This window comes from Bombina bombina, chromosome 7, assembly GCF_027579735.1.
Source record: "Bombina bombina isolate aBomBom1 chromosome 7, aBomBom1.pri, whole genome shotgun sequence".
Taxonomy (NCBI): Eukaryota; Metazoa; Chordata; class Amphibia; order Anura; family Bombinatoridae; genus Bombina; species Bombina bombina.
This window is the reverse complement of record NC_069505.1, coordinates 41,839,052-41,857,148: the sequence shown is the minus strand read 5'-3', so window position 1 is coordinate 41,857,148 and position 18,097 is coordinate 41,839,052.

Here is an 18,097-nt window from a genome sequence, read left to right as displayed (position 1 = left end):
CACGCACTTTTGCGCTGATAAAATAGGGAAATCAATAGCCTACCGCACTAACCACTATACCAATAATGCCCCAGTTCCAATCCGTTAGAGACAGATCTCTATAGTTTTGAAACACAACAGGTTAACTGCACACTATTTAAAGGGATCAATCAACAGAACCTTCATCTTGTGATGTAATCACTAAACCCCCTATAGCCACTTTGTAAATCGTTGTGTGCATTCTGGGTTTTCAATACCATTTCGTAAGATTAACAAGTCAAATACCATTTGCTTGTGGTCTTCAGGAGATAATGATTTTGTGCTTGAGGGGTATTATCGGCAGAGGCCTTTTCTGATTGTGATCACTAGAAAAAAACACTGTCAATATCGTCCGACGTTCTGCTGAAAACAAGTTGTGAACAGTTTACTAATTATGGGGCTGATCACCAGGTGGTCAGACTCTAAAGCAATAGAGCCAGTATTCCATAAATATAAGTTTGTTGTGTTGCCAATGCCCTTGCTATGCTTTAGGAACACCTTGTGCATTACTAAATAATAGTTATAGAGAGAATTGTGAGTGTTTGGTGATTATGGTAAACTACATATGTAACAAACACTGTCCTATTCAGTGATCTCTTTGTCCAGCTCCTTAAAGCGACACTAAACCCAAATGTTTTCTTTAATGATTCAGATAGAGCAGCAATTATAAGTAACTTTCTAATGTACTCCTATTATCAATTTTTCTTCATTCTCTTAAAGGGACAGTCACAATTAAATTTTCATGATTCCTATAGAGCAGCAATTTTAAACAACTTTCCAATTTACTTCTGTTATCAAATTTGCTTTGTTCTCTTGGGGGCCAATTTATCAAGTGTCGGGTGGACACAATACACTGTAGCGGATCATGTCCGTCCCACACCGATAAATACCGACAGCATACACTGTCGGCATTTATTATTGCACAACCATTTCTGGTGAAATGCTTGTGCAATACCGCCCCTGCAGATTCGTGGCCAATCAGGGGGTGTCAAAGCAGGGGTGTCAATCAACCCGATCGTATCCGATTGGGCTGATTGCTGTCCGCGGCCTCAGAGGTGGCGGACGAGTTAAGGAGCAGCGGTCTTAAGACTGCTGCTTCTTAACTTACATTTCCGGAAGCAGGAACATACAGGGGTAGATAGCAGCATCCGCTGCTTGGTAAATCTACGCCTTGGTATCTTTTATTGAAGAGTAAAACTAGATAGGCTCATAAGAGCTCAGGAGTGTGCACGTGTCTTTAGTACTTTATGGCCGCACTGTTTTGCAACATTGTATAATGTACTAGAGACACGTGCACACTCCTGAGCTCTAATGAGCCTACCTAGTTTTACTCTTCAATAAAAGATACCAAGACAACAAAGCAAATTTGATAACAGAAGTACATTGGAAAGTTGTTTAAAATGAAATGCTCTATCTGAATCATGGAAGTTTAATTTTGACTTTACTGTCCCTTTAATGCTACCAATAATAGCTACATGACTGAGATTGGTTGCACTGTGGTCATTAAAGGGACAGTCTACACCAGAATTGTCATTATTTAAAAAGATAGATAACGCCTTTACTACCCATTCCCCAGCTTTGTACAACCAACACAGGGATATTAATATAAATTATAATGTTTACACCTCTAAACTTCTGCCTGTTTCTAAGCCACTACAGACAGCCTCTTATCACATGCTTTTTTATTAGCTTTTCACAACAGGAGACTGCTAGTTCATATGAGCCATATAGATAACATTGTGCTCTCTCCCAAGGAGTTATTTATGAGTCAGCACTGATTGGCTAAAATGCAAGTCTGTCAAAAAAACTGACATAAAGGGGCAGTTTGCAGAGGCTTAGATACAAGGTAATTACAGAGGTAAAAAAAAGTGTATAAATATAACTGTGTTGGTTGTGCGTAATAAAGGGATTATCTATCTTTTTAAACAATAAAAATGTTGGTGCAGACTGTCCCTTTAAACCTAATTAGAAGCTGTATTGTATTTATAACCTAATACGTTTGCAGCTACAACATACGCAGCGACATCCCTAAGCAAAACTGCAGGAAATAGAACATGGGTGCATGTGAGTAGCATATGCACAAGAACGCTGGAGCTGTGAATGCGATCTCGGGGACGCTCTGTTTGCCCATACTGAGATAAGACTTTCACCATTCAAGGTGAGACAATGGCGATAATGAGAACTAAATAACAGCCAACAATATCTCCGTCAGCAAAATATTACAGCTGCAATTTCATCTCCGTCTTTTGCCTTCTCCCCATCTAACAGGGTCATTAATTTCCCATTTTCAGAGTTTCTGGAGGAAAAAAAACAACTAACAAATCAAATGCAGAGACTTCATGAAGGAAGCAGAGTTCTCATATTTCAAGAGGGTGTCTGAAATGGCTGAAAATAATAAAATAAAATGAAGCGCTGTGCACCGCCCCATTACTGCACATGCTGTTTAAGCACTTTCCTCAGATGCAATCATTTAATACAATTTGGAGTAAATGAATGTTTCGGTACAGTGCAGCAAGTGAGAAATTAGTAGCCTTTGTAGCACCATCGTGATTTTATTTATATATACCCAGCCGGGTGCCATAATAAAGTAGCTGGGTGGGGGCAGCACAATACTTTCTACTATTATTACATTTTCTGCTATTCAAAGCACAAATTTATTGCATAATGTAACACATTTATTTAATGTTAATTTGTGCAATAAATAGTGACATTTTGAATATTAGCTATTTCCATCTTAAAGGGACATTAAACACTAAATAAATGCTAGATAGAATAATGCCTTCAAACAAAAGATTAGTCTGAGAATAACATGTACAGTATCCCACAAAAGTAAGTACAGCCCTCACATTTTTGTAAATATTTTATAATATCTTTTCATGTGACAACACTGAAGAAATGACACTTTGCTATAATATAAAGTAGTGAGTGTACAGCCTGTATAGCAGTGTAAATTTGCTGTCCCCTCAAAATAACTCAACACACAGCCACTAATGTCTAAACCGTTGGCAACAAAAGTGAGTACACCCCTAAGTGGAAATGTCCAAATTGGGCCCAAAGTGTCAATATTTTGTGTGGCCACCATTATTTTCCAGCACTGCCTTAACCCTCTTGGGCATGGAGTTCACCAGAGCTTCACAGGTTGCCACTGGTATCCTCTTCCACTCCTCCATGACGACATCACAGAGCTGGTGGATGTTAGAGACCTTGCGCTCCCCACCTTACGTTTGAGGATGCCCTACAGATGCTCAATAGGGTTTAGGTCTAGAGACATGCTTGGCCAGTCTATCATCTATACCCTCAGCTTCTTTAGCAAGGCAGTGGTCACCTTGGAGGTGTGTTTGGGGTAGTTATGCTGGAATACTGCCCTGCGGCCCAGTCTCCAAAGGGAGGGGATCATGCTCTGCTTCAGTATGTGAGTACATGTTGGCATTCATGGTTCCCTCAATGAACTGTAGCTCCCCAGTGCCGGCAGCACTCATGCAAGCCCAGACCATGAAACTCCCACCACCATGCTTGACTGTAGGCAGGACACACTTGTCTTTGTACTCCTCACCTGGTTTCTGCCACACACTCTTGACACCATCTGAACCAAATACGTTTATCTTGGTCTCATCGGACCACAGGACATGGTTCCAGTAATCCATGTCCTTAGTCTGCTTGTCTTCAGCAAACTGAGGGCTTTCTTGTGCATTATCTTTAGAAGAGGCTTCCTTCTGGACGACAGCCATGCAGACCAATTTAAAGTGTGCGAGGTATGGTCTGAGCACTGACAGGCTGACCCCCCCACCCCTTCATCCTCTGCAGCAATGCTGGCAGCACTCATACGTCTATTTCCCAAAGACAACCTCTGAATATGACGTTGAGCATGTGCACTCAAATTCTTTGGTCGACTATGGCGAGGCCTGTTCTGAGTGGAACCTGTCCTGTGAAATAGTCTTGCCCACCGTGCTGCAGCTCAGTTTCATGGTCTTGGCAATCTTCTTATAGCCTAGGCCATATAGAGCACCAATTTTTTTTTCAGATCCTCAGAGAGTTCTTTACCATGAGGTGCCATGTTGAACTTCCAGTGACCAGTATGAGAGAGTGTGAGAGCGATAACACCAAATTTAACACACCTGCTCCCCCATTCACACCTGAGACTTTGTAACACTAACGAGTCACATGACCCTGGGGAGGATAAAAATGACTAATTGGGCCAAATTTGGACATTTCCACTTAGGGGTGTACTCACTTTTGTTGCCAACGGTTTAGACATTAGTGGCTGTGTGTTGAGTTATTTTGAGGGGACAGCAAATTTACACTGCTATACAGGCTGTACACTCACTACTTTACATTGTAGCAAAATGTAATTTCTTCAGTGTTGTCACAGTGCTATAGCGGATCATGTCCGCCCGACATCGCTGAATGCTGACAGCATATGCTGTCAGCATTTAACATTGCACAAGCATTTCTGGTGAAAGGCTTGTGCAATGCTGCCCACTGCACATTCGTGGCTAATCAGACGCTAGCAGGTGGTGTCAATCATCCCGATCGGATTGGGATGATTGCTGTCCGCCACCTCAGAAGTAGCAGATGAATTAAGGAGCAGGAAGCCTGAAGACTCGCTTGGAAACAGCTGCATTTGCAGCATAGTAAATCTACCCCCATAGTGTCAATAAAACAATAAGAGCTGCCATGTTGTAACTTAGGTTACCTTCTCTGCTGTGGCCAATTAGGGACAGTTATAAATAAATCACTAGAGTGTGCAGCCTATGGGGCAGTTATGAACCATCGGTCACAAAGAACTGTCCGCCTGCTCTGAGCAGACGGACAGACATCGCCGGAAATCAACCCGATCGAGTACGATCGGGTTGATTGACACCCCCTGCTGGCGGCCTATTGGCCGCGAGTCTGCAGGGGGCGGCATTGAACCAGCAGCTCTTGTGAGCTGCTGGTGCAATGCTGAATACGGCAAGCGTATTGCTCGCCGTATTCAGCGAGGTCTGTCGGACCTGATCCGCACTGTTGGATCAGGTCCGACAGACCTTGATAAATAGAGGCCAATGGCTGTGTGGAATATAACAGTGTTCTGCACTTCCATTTCTAACAGGGACTGAAAAGCTCAAAATTTCAGAATGCAATTACAGGAAAAGGGGACAAAATAAATAAAACTATATTGCAGACTTTTTTTTACATATAGTATTTATCATTTTATTTTAGCATCTCAAAGGCCTAGATTTGGAGTTCGGCGGTAGCCGTCAAAACCAGCGTTAGAGGCTCCTAACGCTGGTTTTGGGCGCCCGCTGGTATTTGGAGTCAGTGATTAAAGGGTCTAACGCTCACTTTACAGCCGCGACTTTTCCATACCGCAGATCCCCCTACGCCATTTGCGTATCCTATCTTTTCAATGGGATCTTTCTAACGCCGGTATTTAGAGTCGTTTCTGAAGTGAGCGTTAGAGCTCTAACGACAAAATTCCAGCCGCCTGAAAATAGCAGGAGTTAAGAGCTTTCTGGCTAACGCCGGTTTATAAAGCTCTTAACTACTGTACCCTAAAGTACACTAACACCCATAAACTACCTATGTACCCCTAAACCGAGGTCCCCCCACACCGCCGCCACTCGATTAAAATTTTTAACCCCTAATCTGCCGACCGCCACCTACGTTATATTTATGTACCCCTAATCTGCTGCCCCTAACCCCGCCGACCCCTGTATTATATTTATTAACCCCTAACCTGCCCACCACAACGTCGCCGCCAGCTACTTACAATAATTAACCCCTAATCTTCCGACCGCAAATCGCCGCCACCTACGTTATCCCTATGTACCCCTAATCTGCTGCCCCTAACATCGCCGACCCCTATATTATATTTATTAACCCCTAATCTGCCCCCCTCAACGTCGCCGACACCTGCCTACACTTATTAACCCCTAATCTGCCGAGCGGACCTGAGCGCTACTATAATAAATGTATTAACCCCTAATCCGCCTCACTAACCCTATCATAAATAGTATTAACCCCTAATCTGCCCTCCCTAACATCGCCGACACCTACCTTCAATTATTAACCCCTAATCTGCCGACCGGAGCTCACCGCTATTCTAATAAATGTATTAACCCCTAAAGCTAAGTCTAACCCTAACACTAACACCCCCCTAAGTTAAATATAATTTTTATCTAACGAAATAAATTAACTCTTATTAAATAACTTATTCCTATTTAAAGCTAAATACTTACCTGTAAAATAAACCCTAATATAGCTACAATATAAATTATAATTATATTATAGCTATTTTAGGATTAATATTTATTTTACAGGCAACTTTGTAATTATTTTAACCAGGTACAATAGCTATTAAATAGTTAAGAACTATTTAATAGTTACCTAGTTAAAATAATAACAAATTTACCTGTAAAATAAATCCTAACCTAAGTTATAATTAAACCTAACACTACCCTATCAATAAAATAATTAAATAAACTACCTACAATTACCTACAATTAACCTAACACTACACTATCAATAAATTAATTAAACACAATTCCTACAAATAAATACAATTAAATAAACTAGCTAAAGTACAAAAAATAAAAAAGAACTAAGTTACAGAAAATAAAAAAATATTTACAAACATAAGAAAAATATTACAACAATTTTAAACTAATTACACCTACTCTAAGCCCCCTAATAAAATAACAAAGCCCCCCAAAATAAAAAATTCCCTACCCTATTCTAAATTAAAAAAGTTACAAGCTCTTTTACCTTACCAGCCCTGAACAGGGCCCTTTGCGGGGCATGCCCCAAGAATTTCAGCTCTTTTGCCTGTAAAAAAAAACATACAATACCCCCCCCCAACATTACAACCCACCACCCACATACCCCTAATCTAACCCAAACCCCCCTTAAATAAACCTAACACTAATCCCCTGAAGATCTTCCTACCTTGTCTTCACCATCCAGGTATCACCGATCCGTCCTGGCTCCAAGATCTTCATCCAACCCAAGCGGGGGTTGGCGATCCATAATCCGGTGCTCCAAAGTCTTCCTCCTATCCGGCAAGAAGAGGACATCCGGACCGGCAAACATCTTCTCCAAGCGGCATCTTCGATCTTCTTCCATCCGGTGCGGAGCGGGTCCATCTTGAAGCAGGCGACGCGGATCCATCCTCTTCTTCCGATGTCTCCCGACTAATGACGGTTCCTTTAAGGGACGTCATCCAAGATGGCGTCCCTCGAATTCCGATTGGCTGATAGGATTCTATCAGCCAATCGGAATTAAGGTAGGAATTTTCTGATTGGCTGATGGAATCAGCCAATCAGAATCAAGTTCAATCCGATTGGCTGATCCAATCAGCCAATCAGATTGAGCTCGCATTCTATTGGCTGATCGGAACAGCCAATAGAATGCGAGCTCAATCTGATTGGCTGATTGGATCAGCCAATCGGATTGAACTTGATTCTGATTGGCTGATTCCATCAGCCAATCAGAAAATTCCTAAATTAATTCCGATTGGCTGATAGAATCCTATCAGCCAATCGGAATTCGAGGGACGCCATCTTGGATGACGTCCCTTAAAGGAACCGTCATTAGTCGGGAGACATCGGAAGAAGAGGATGGATCCGCGTCGCCTGCTTCAAGATGGACCCGCTCCGCACCGGATGGAAGAAGATCGAAGATGCCGCTTGGAGAAGATGTTTGCCGGTCCGGATGTCCTCTTCTTGCCGGATAGGAGGAAGACTTTGGAGCACCGGATTATGGATCGCCAACCCCCGCTTGGGTTGGATGAAGATCTTGGAGCCAGGACGGATCGGTGATACCTGGATGGTGAAGACAAGGTAGGAAGATCTTCAGGGGATTAGTGTTAGGTTTATTTAAGGGGGGTTTGGGTTAGATTAGGGGTATGTGGGTGGTGGGTTGTAATGTTGGGGGGGGGGTATTGTATGTTTTTTTTACAGGCAAAAGAGCTGAAATTCTTGGGGCATGCCCCGCAAAGGGCCCTGTTCAGGGCTGGTAAGGTAAAAGAGCTTGTAACTTTTTTAATTTAGAATAGGGTAGGGAATTTTTTATTTTGGGGGGCTTTGTTATTTTATTAGGGGGCTTAGAGTAGGTGTAATTAGTTTAAAATTGTTGTAATATTTTTCTTATGTTTGTAAATATTTTTTTATTTTCTGTAACTTAGTTCTTTTTTATTTTTTGTACTTTAGCTAGTTTATTTAATTGTAGTTATTTGTAGGAATTGTGTTTAATTAATTTATTGATAGTGTAGTGTTAGGTTAATTGTAGGTAATTGTAGGTAGTTTATTTAATTATTTTATTGATAGGGTAGTGTTAGGTTTAATTATAACTTAGGTTAGGATTTATTTTACAGGTAAATTTGTTATTATTTTAACTAGGTAACTATTAAATAGTTCTTAACTATTTAATAGCTATTGTACCTGGTTAAAATAATTACAAAGTTGCCTGTAAAATAAATATTAATCCTAAAATAGCTATAATATAATTATAATTTATATTGTAGCTATATTAGGGTTTATTTTACAGGTAAGTATTTAGCTTTAAATAGGAATAAGTTATTTAATAAGAGTTAATTTATTTCGTTAGATAAAAATTATATTTAACTTAGGGGGGTGTTAGTGTTAGGGTTAGACTTAGCTTTAGGGGTTAATCCATTTATTAGAATAGCAGTGAGCTCCGATCGGAAGTTTAGGGGTTAATAATTGAAGGTAGGTGTCGTCGATGTTAGGGAGGGCAGATTAGGGGTTAATACTATTTATGATAGGGTTAGTGAGGCGGATTAGGGGTTAATAACTTTATTATAGTAGCGCTCAGGTCCGCTCGGCAGATTAGGGGTTAATAAGTGTAGGTAGGTGTCGGCGACGTTGTGGGGGGCAGATTAGGGGTTAATAAATATAACATAGGGGTCGGCGATGTTAGGGCAGCAGATTAGGGGTACATAGGGATAACGTAGGTGGCGGCGTTTTACGGAGCGGCAGATTAGGGGTTAAAAGTGTAATGCAGGGGTCAGCAATAGCGGGGGCGGCAGATTAGGGGTTAATAAATATAATATAGGGGTCGGCGATGTTAGGGCAGCAGATTAGGGGTACATAGGGATAACGTAGGTTGCGGCGGTTTACGGAGCGGAAGATTAGGGGTTAATAATAATATGCAGGGGTCAGCGATAGCGGGGGCGGCAGATTAGGGGTTAATAAGTGTAAGGTTAGGGGTGTTTAGACTCGGGGTACATGTTAGGGTGTTAGGTGCAGACGTAGGAAGTGTTTCCCCATAGGAAACAATGGGGCTGCGTTAGGAGCTGAACGCTGCTTTTTTGCAGGTGTTAGGTTTTTTTTCAGCTCAAACAGCCCCATTGTTTCCTATGGGAGAATCGTGCACGAGCACGTTTTTGAGGCCGGCCGCGTCCGTAAGCAACTCTGGTATCGAGAGTTGCATTTGCGGTAAAAATGCTCTACGCTCCTTTTTTGGAGCCTAACGCAGCATTTGTTTTAACTCTCGATACCAGAGTTAAATTTATGGTGCGGCCAGAAAAAAGCCTGCGGAGCGTTAACAGCCCTTTTACCGCCGAACTCCAAATCTAGGCCAAAGTGTTTAATGTCCCTTTAATATTGACTAAAATTAGTTGGGTGGTACACTTGGTTTCACTGTATACAAAGTATATATCAGCAATTAAAGGGATGATTTAGACAGAGTTTTACGATTTTAAAAAAGTTTAGAATTTACTTATATTATCATGTTATTCTTTGTTGAAGAAATATTTAGATAGGTAGCATGCACAAGCCTGGAGAACTACATGACAGTCTGCCATCTAGTGCTCTTGGAAATAGATAACATTGTTGCAAAACCGTTGCTATATAGTGCTGCAGACACATGCACACGTCTGAACTTACCTTCCTGCTTTTCAACAAAGGATAACAAGAAAATAAAAACATTTTGATAACAGAAGTAAACTAAAATTAAAATTCTATGCTCTATCTGAATCATGAAATCATTTTTTTTGTGTTTTATGTCCCTTTAACCAGTGCACCAAAAGAGGGCTGAATACAAAAATAAGCGCTAGAGTACAAGTGGAGCACAACTGATAGCGCAGGGTGCATTATCTTTTGCGCAGATAATAGGGCACAAGCCGGTATAACAAGTGGATGGTTAAATATTTTTAGCGCACCCTGTACTTTTAATTGATAGCGCAGGGAGGACTATTATTGGTCTTGAGCACAATACAGAGAACCGCTGTAATATGTATTACTTTTAAAGACTTGAAGTAAACCCAGTGGGGTTGTAAGGAGTTGCCGGCCGGTAATCCTGTCTGTGGTCTGCAGTTCGGTGTATGGGGTTGTAAGGAGTTGCCGGCCGGTAATCCTGTCTGTGGTCTACAGTTCGGTGTATGGGGTTGTAAGGAGTTGCCGGCCGGTAATCCTGTCTGTGGTCTGCAGTTCGGTGTATGGGGTTGTAAGGAGTTGCCGGCCGGTAATCCTGTCTGTGGTCTGCAGTTCGGTGTATGGGGTTGTAAGGAGTTGCCGGCCGGTAATCCTGTCTGTGGTCTGCAGTTCGGTGTATGGGGTTGTAAGGAGTTGCCAGCCGGTAATCCTGTCTGTGGTCTGCAGTTCGGTGTATGGGGTTGTAAGGAGTTGCCGGGTCTGTGGTCTGCAGTTCGGTGCATGGGGTTGTAAGGAGTTGCCGGCCGGTAATCCTGTCTGTGGTCTGCAGTTCGGTGTATGGGGTTGTAAGGAGTTGCCGGCCGGTAATCCTGTCTGTGGTCTGCAGTTCGGTGTATGGGGTTGTAAGGAGTTGCCGGTAATCCTGTCTGTGGTCTGCAGTTCGAGTGTATGGGGTTGTAAGGAGTTGCCGTCCGGTAATCCTGTCTGTGGTCTGCAGTTCGAGTGTATGGGGTTGTAAGTAGTTGCCGGCCGGTAATCCTGTCTGTGGTCTGCAGTTCGAGTGTATGGGGTTGTAAGGAGTTGCCGGCCGGTAATCCTGTCTGTGGTCTGCAGTTCGAGTGTATGGGGTTGTAAGGAGTTGCCGTCCGGTAATCCTGTCTGTGGTCTGCAGTTCGGTGTATGGGGTTGTAAGGAGTTGCCGGCCGGTAATCCTGTCTGTGGTCTGCAGTTCGGTGTATGGGGTTGTAAGGAGTTGCCGGCCGGTAATCCTGTCTGTGGTCTGCAGTTCGGTGTATGGGGTTGTAAGGAGTTGCCGGCCGGTAATCCTGTCTGTGGTCTGCAGTTCGGTGTATGGGGTTGTAAGGAGTTACCGGCCGGTAATCCTGTCTGTGGTCTGCAGTTCGGTGTATGGGGTTGTAAGGAGTTGCCGGCCGGTAATCCTGTCTGTGGTCTGCAGTTCGGTGTATGGGGTTGTAAGGAGTTACCGGCCGGTAATCCTCTCTGTGGTCTGCAGTTCGAGTGTATGAGCTGTGTATTGCGTCCAAGTTGACCATCACCATTATACTCATAGTGCAAGTATCTTCTTTTTTATTGCTGATTTTATACTGTGAATTGTTTTATATGTATGTCGTTTTGATTTATGTGGTTTTACATTGGTGATGTGCACTATTGCACCGCACTTATATTGCAATCATTTTTAAATAAAAAAGCTGATAAAATTTATATCTGCGTAGATTGTAAGTTTTTCAAAAGCACTCTCCAATCTTTCATTCTTTTATTGAAAGAACTAGTAGATTATGTGTTTGTATTTAGGATAGCTGCCTAAGAGATATATAAATTGTATATTATAATATAAAGAAACATTTTAGGAGTCACATCTTTATTTAGAGTATATAGAAATTAGAGGCACTCTCAATTGAAGACCAATACAAATAAATGGTTCACTAGAGTGTGCAACCAATCTGGAATATAGCAGTTTTATGTCTGGAGTCTGCACTTCAAAAAGAGGATGAAAAGAAATATTTTTTAAGTATGTTACAGAGGTTTTTTAGTTTCATATACTTAAAAATGTACAAACTCAGGGCTAGATTACAAGCTGGTATTTGAAGTTCAGCACAATGCAGACGCGACCTTGCATGGAAGCTTTGTGCTAACAAGAGCACGCTTCTATAGGCCAATGGGAGCCTCGTTCTCATGCTGATAGTCACGGAAGAGAACCTAGCACAGCGAAGGGGTTAAGTTTATATATATTATTTATTACGGAACTATACACATTATTTGGGGGGAATTTGGGGACATTTATTTAATTAACCAGAGGTTGGACCCCTGGTTAATGAAGTCTAGCGCAAAGTGCCACCGCTAGTCATGGTAGCATTACCCAGCCACTTGTAATGGCTAGTTATTTAATGTATGCCTGGAAATGGCTGAATTTGCCCCTTTACGAGCGCATGCTTCACTTGTAATCTGGCCCTCAACGTTTAATGTCGTTGTACAATCTAAATCCGATTGTTAAACTATGACATTTTTTGCAATATACTTTCATTAGCAAAAATGCTTCTAATAAAAGTTATTACTGTTTTTCAGCAGCATACACACATATGCTATGAGGGCCCGTGCACCAGCATTCACCACACCTTTTCAGAGAGTTTGCAGTGACATATATGACACAAGTTGAAGTGATGGAAACTTTCAGACTTAAAGAATGTTGCAAAGAAAAATATATTAGTGTACAAGAAAATCGCATAATTTTTTTTGTAAAAAGTGTATATATATTTTATAATACAAGATTTATAATCTTACTTGGTATCTTCTGTGCCTACACCCCCCCCCCCCTTCATTTCATCTTGTGGCTGGGCTGTGACATATGGAGCAGTATCACCCACGCTCTACATAGGCTTCCTAAAGGCTTTCAAAGAGCTAGACTTCTAGAGTGTCATATGACATACACACTGATTGGATGTCCATTGGCATTGTCATAAAATAAAGTAAGAGAAGTATAGAAAAGGGATTACACTCTGATGTGTTTGTCTGGAAGGCACACTATCCTAATGACTATAACTCTAGATTATATACACTATTTGGCATAACGTTTCCCTATTGTTTTCTAATTTAAAACATTTTATTACATTATGATTATATTTAAGATGCATTAAATTTGTGAAATATCCCAGGGCACTCATAAAAGAATTGACATTTTTATCATAACTGATAAATAGTATAATAAAAGGTCTAAAGACAATGATATTCTGCTTTTAACTCTGTGTGTCATAGTGTGATTTCTACGGGGTTGTTTGCTGCCGGTATCCAATGGTACAACACTTGTCCTTAGCTACTGGAAAACAGCATTTTTACTGTGTTTTTTAGAAGATGTGTTGGAACTATACATGCGTTGCAAATCTCTTTATAAGTCTGATACATGATTATTAAGAAAATAAAAATATCAACTGCTTTGCATGGGCATAGAACCTCTGACATTTAATTCAGCAGCCTGAACCTTTATCCCCTAAGCTCGTTAGCCACTTAGCAATGTTTCCTTTTGCAGTACTGATACACATTGGGGCCCACTTATCAAGCTCCGTGTTTCTGGCGAGTCTTCAGGCTCGCCAGAAACAGCAGTTATGAAGCAGCAGTCACAAAGACCGCTGCTCCATAACCTGTCCGCCTGCTCTGAGCAGCGGACAGGAATCGATGGAATTCAACTCGAACGTACTTGACACCCCCTGGTGGCGGCCCATTGGCCGCGAGTCTGCAGGGGGCGGCGTTGCATCAGCAGCTCTTGTGAGCTGCTGGTGCCATGCTGAATACGGAGAGCGTATTGCTCTCCGCATTCAGCGAGGTCTTGCAGACCTGATCCGCGGATAAGGTCCGCAAGACCTTTAGTAAATAGGCCTCATTGGGTAAGTATATAAATTTATTGGAACAGAGCCTTTAATGGACAGTAAGGTGCAGCCTATTGCCTAATACACATAGGGCTAGGTTACAAGTTTTGCGCTAACTGTTGCACGCAAGCAATATCAGGTTTATCGTGCCTGTTCGTGCACATCAGAAGCAGCGCGCGTATTACAGGTTGACAGTTAATGAAATCGATTGAGTGCGATTGAATTTAACGCTCGTCAGGATAGCTCAACTTCCGAGCTCTGGTTAACTGTTACGCTTGAATAAAAAGTGTCACAAAACACATCCAAAATACATTTAACAGTACAGCTACACTCACGATAACACTGTCTCATCGTTATTTTTAAAAAAAAACATAAAAAAGTTATAAGGGCTCAAAAATATGAGGTCTCAGGTGTTAGAGGGGGGAGGCTGCAAAGGGATCTAACTTAGAGATGCATACAGTACATACACATGGCTAAATGTATGCGTAAAAACCTACCATAGCAATAGTCTACCCCATGAGAGCCATCTAACTGCCAAATGTTATGATGGTTGTTGTAGCTACAAAACTTTTCTTTTAAAATACTAGACTTATAGATATATAGATCCTGCCGCTTCCACCTTAAAAACATCTCTAAAACTAGACATTTCCTTACACAAGACACAACTAAGATTGTAATACACGCTCTCATCCTTTCCCATCTCGACTATTGCAACTCCATCCTCCCTGGTCTCCCCAACCGCCGCCTAGTTCCTTTACAATCCATAATGAATGCCTTTGCCAGGCTATCTTCCTTACACGTCGCTCTTCATCTGCCGCACCTCTCTGCCAATCCCTTCACTGGCTTCCTCTTGCCTCCAGGATTAAACACAAAATTCTCACTCTGACATACAAAGCCCACAACTGCACTGCTCCCCTCTATATCTCCGACCTTGTCTCCAGATACTCTCCCTCCCGTCCCCTTCACTCTGCTCATGACCTCCTACTCTCCTCCTCTCTGGTTACCTCATCACACTCCAGTTTACAGGACTTCTCCAGGGTAGCTCCCATCTTGTGGAACTCTCTGCCTTGCTCCACAAGACTCTCCCCTAGTTTTGAAAGCTTCAAGCACTCCCTAAAGACTCTTTTGATTAGGGATGTATACAACCTACACTAACCTTTCCTAATACCAGTTCCTCTCCTCCAATGGTATCTGCCATGAACCCCCTTAGAATGTAAGCATAAGAGCCCAACTGCTTGCAGATCACCTTCACAAGAGCTGACTACAACAGTCCGACTCTAGGCAGGGCCCTCTACCCATTTGATCCCAATAATTACTACCTTGTATACGCCTATGTTTATAGTGCTGTGGAATCTGTTGGCGCTCTACAAATAACCGATAATAATAATAATAAATGATAGAAAAATGCACAGATAAATAAGTAAACTGACAGATAGATAGATAGATTGATAGATAAATAAAAAAACAGATATACAGACAGATATAGGTTTTTGTAAATTAAAAAAAGGAAATTTCATAATGAAGAAAACAAGAAAGTGCTTACAATGTGTGCAGACAAGATGCAAGCAGAGTAGTGATGGTTGAAAACATATCTAAGGATAGACTATGTTGTTTATATTTATGGCAGTTGTATGTTAGGTAAGTTCTAGTTGATACAGAGAGAAATTCCAATCACACATGACAACAAAAACCATGACATTATAAGGTAATTCCATGGTATTCTTTTGTTTCTCATCTTCATGATCAAAGACAAAATGGAAATGAGGATGTTCCCAGATATAGTCTCCAATATCAGAGAGAATAAGATAGCCTCTGCCTCTCTCCAGCTGCACACTCATGCAGCAAACCCCTGCCACAAAACCCATGCCCTAACTGCCAATATCCCCTAATCCATTTACAGCCCCTGCACAACACACTGTAGGCTTTAAGCCTTCTATTGTGCGTCCCACAAAGGATAGTGTGCAGCCATTCTACAGCCCTCAACTGGCAGAATGTCACTGACAAAGGAGAAGAAACAGACACTGAACAGATTAAGCATAAGAGCTTTAGGTTATTTTCAAGCTTGTCAATGATGCAAAGTGTTATTTTCAATTTGTTTAAGAGAAAGAGCCATGGAGACATAGGTCAGCCTCTTAATGTTGGGGTAGATTATATATTCCAAAGCTAGTGCTCGACAATCATATAGCAACTTCAAAAGCAAGTTTCAGATACTTAAGGGTCGATTTGTCAAACCCTTCGCCTGCAGCCCGTATTTAACAAGCAGCGGTCATCAGTTTTGTCCGACCAGGGAGATTGACAGCTCCTTCCAGTGCGTGATTGGCTATGCACAGGCAGGGGGCGGCATTGCACAAGAGCGCAAAATTGCGTTCTTGTGCAATGCTGAATTCCGGCAGCTGAATTCAGCCCGCCAGAGGCGAGCTGCGGCAGACAGGGGCGCGTATCAACCGCAGCTTGATAAATCTACCCCTTAGTAAAATGTCCTGTATTTGCTTTGTTTGGCAGGGGAGAGATGTAGGACTAGCACAGAGGCTCAGTACCTCAGATATCTCTTTTCTTCCTTCTACTCCTCACACACAACCCTGACAGAGTCAGCAAAGCACATGAGAGATTGGTAAATGTAAAGGTTAAATGAGTTCCATCTGTTCCAGACTACAAAGGGATTAAGTCACTACTCTGTGTTCTGGGGAGCAAAGGGGCTAAACTACTACTGCTTGTGTGTTATGTAAAAGTGACTTCTATGCAAGTTCTTGGACCAATTAATGTCTTAAATTACTGCTGCCTATGTGATAAGGGCCATCAAGAGGTTTACTCATTGCTGTGTCACTTAGCAGTGATTTACCCCACTGGCCACCTGCATATTCATGACAATCAGGGGGACATCACCACTTTTATACTGGCAATGAAGGCATCTGTGTCACAGCATTGAGTTAAGTCCTTGATTGCTCTGGTGTCACATCACTACTCTGTGCATGCACTTGTATGGTTTAGAGAGAAAGACAGATGGACAGACAAGCTAGTGGAATGGCATATATTAATATATTTATTCACAAATTTACTTCATTCTCTTGATATAATCTCTTACCTAGGTAGGCTGAGGAGCAGCAACACACTTGTCATTGACTCACCTGATGTGTTAAGCTAACTCCCAGTAGTGCATTGCTGCTCTGGAACTGACTTTTATCTATGTGTTTAATCCCTTTGCTGGGCTAGACAAGGAAAGGCACAACAATAAATTAATCCATCAGTTTGTTTGTATGCATCTACAATTAAACAAGGGGAGTGTATGGCTTGTCTGTAATGCAATATGACCCATAAGAAAGGCATTTACCAGCCATGTAATTGAATGCATAGTTCAAATCATCTATATGATATAAGAACCAAATAAACGAATCAAAGTTGTAGATAAATAAAAATGTTTAAAAACCAAATCAATGTTTCTTATCTGAAGAGAACACGATAATGTGATAGATTAGAAGCCATTGTAGAACGGAAAGAGTTTAAACACATGAGATTTATGTCATTTAGAACATAGTAACTCACTGCTACAAACAAAAACATGAGATTTATGTCATTTAGAACAGTAACTCAGTGCTACAAACAAAAACATGAGATTTATGTCATTTAGAACATAGTAACTCACTGCTACAAACAAAAACATGAGATTTATGTCATTTAGAACATAGTAACTCACTGCTACAAACAAAAACATGAGATTTATGTCATTTAGAACATAGTAACTCACTGCTACAAACAAAAACATGAGATTTATGTCATTTAGAACATAGTAACTCACTGCTACAAACAAAAACATGAGATTTATGTCATTTAGAACATAGTAACTCAATGCTACAAACAAAAACATGAGATATATGTCATTTAGAACATAGTAAGTCACTGCTACAAGCAAAAACATGAGATTTATGTCATTTAGAACATAGTAACTCACTGCTACAAACAAAAACATGAGATTTATGTCATTTAGAACATAGTAACTCACTGCTACAAACAAAAACATGAGATTTATGTCATTTAGAACATAGTAACTCACTGCTACAAACAAAAACATGAGATTTATGTCATTTAGAACATAGTAACTCACTGCTACAAACAAAAACATGAGATTTATGTCATTTAGAACATAGTAACTCACTGCTACAAACAAAAACATGAGATTTATGTCATTTAGAACATAGTAAGTCACTGCTACAAGCAAAAACATGAGATTTATGTCATTTAGAACATAGTAACTCACTGCTACAAACAAAAACATGAGATTTATGTCATTTAGAACATAGTAACTCACTGCTACAAACAAAAACATGAGATTTA